General features: G+C 38.3%; 1 long non-coding RNA gene across 1 annotated transcript in view; it reads right to left on the bottom strand.

Annotated features, from left to right (window-relative positions):
• Positions 1-793: 793 nt before the first annotated feature.
• Positions 794-1,423, bottom strand: part of LOC119593335 — a 4,370-nt gene continuing 3,740 nt past the window's right edge. Inside the window, exons 2-3 of the long non-coding RNA XR_005230534.1 lie at positions 1,146-1,316; positions 794-988 (exon numbers count right to left, since the gene is read on the bottom strand). This is a non-coding gene — a long non-coding RNA (uncharacterized LOC119593335). The remainder of the gene's footprint in view (positions 989-1,145; positions 1,317-1,423) is intronic.

Raw genomic sequence — 1,423 nt, 5'->3', positions numbered from 1 at the left:
CTTCACTGTTAATGTTTCATAATTTGATAAATTTAGGAACAAGAGTAACTGATACCATAATAAAAAATGGAAAATCATAGTTCAATACAAATACAGCCAAACTCTTCTGGCCTTACATAATTAGCCAGACAGATGATTCCAGCAAAAAGAAGTTAACTAAAGCCAAGCTAATAAGACAATGATTAAAGAGAAGGTCTGATGAATGCCGCAAGACACTGTACTCCTGTCCAAACTAGACTTCCTCCCTGGCAAGATAAATCCAGTACAAACACCTTTCACCAACAAAAAAGTTGTTGCACAATCTCATGTCTGACCAAGAGCTGTAGCAGTGCCCTGAAATTACCTATTCAAAAAAAGATATGATGATTATGAAAATAGTGAACAACATACAGCCGCACACTTTATGAGTGCTAGAATAATTTTTTTTCTCTCTTTTTTCTTTAATTATTCATAACCTTTCATACCAGTCACTCTATAGCGTAAACAATTATTACGCAAAGAGAAGGACATAACATGCAACAGTAACAAAAACAGCACTAAAAAGTATTTAATTAATTGACATGGTGCTTTAACGTCTTGACCTAATGGAAATCTCAATAAAATCCATTAAAATACTTTCAAATTCTGTGCATAGTATATAAACCTGCAGTCTAATGCATGTATATTGGACATTATCCATTCTCCCATGACAGAATACAATTACATGTGAAACCCCCCCAAACACAAATCATAACGGATTAAAATAGATCCCGTATAAAAAGGTATTATATCTGTCAGATTCATTTGTAAATGTGGAACTTCATTTCCTTATTACCTGTTGTTGAATGGATCTCAACGCCTCTTCTGTGCGAGAGCTACGTTCGTCCGAGAAATCCGTAGGAGAGAGTGGTGGCAGCGGTCGGTTATCTATGGATGTTGGGAGAACCATACAAAACACAGGGGAATAACCTTCGCATCTCTGCAGCATCTGGATCTTATTGGCATCATTCTGTTGCAAAATCAAGCAAAATGAATAAAGCAGAAAAATCTACTGGCTACCTAAATGCTACATCGACCTTCTTGTGACCAGACTATGTTATGTGTACACGTAAAAAGATAGACTGTATTCCAAGGTGCCCTTTTCCTGTGCTCAGCAAATAACTCACAGTCATAAAGGTGCTAACAGCCAGGGAGCCATTGGTGTTGTGGTAAGCATGGGTAAGGAGGTGGCAGTTAAGGCACTCGTTTACCGTCCAACCACCGACACGAGTGCTGCGGATAAGGAACTTCTGGCCCTGTGAAATTCCGCCGAGGTTCAAGTTGGCCAAGCACGCTCCCTGAAATGAAATTTGCAATAACAGCTACAAAAATCCCTCATGCTGAACATCACTTCCTACAGAATGATCTATAAATAAACAATCAACCAACACATAGATATCTCCTG

This window comes from Penaeus monodon, chromosome 32 (genome assembly GCF_015228065.2).
Source record: "Penaeus monodon isolate SGIC_2016 chromosome 32, NSTDA_Pmon_1, whole genome shotgun sequence".
NCBI classification, from domain to species: domain Eukaryota; kingdom Metazoa; phylum Arthropoda; class Malacostraca; order Decapoda; family Penaeidae; genus Penaeus; species Penaeus monodon.
This window is presented reverse-complemented; position numbering and strand designations above follow the sequence as displayed.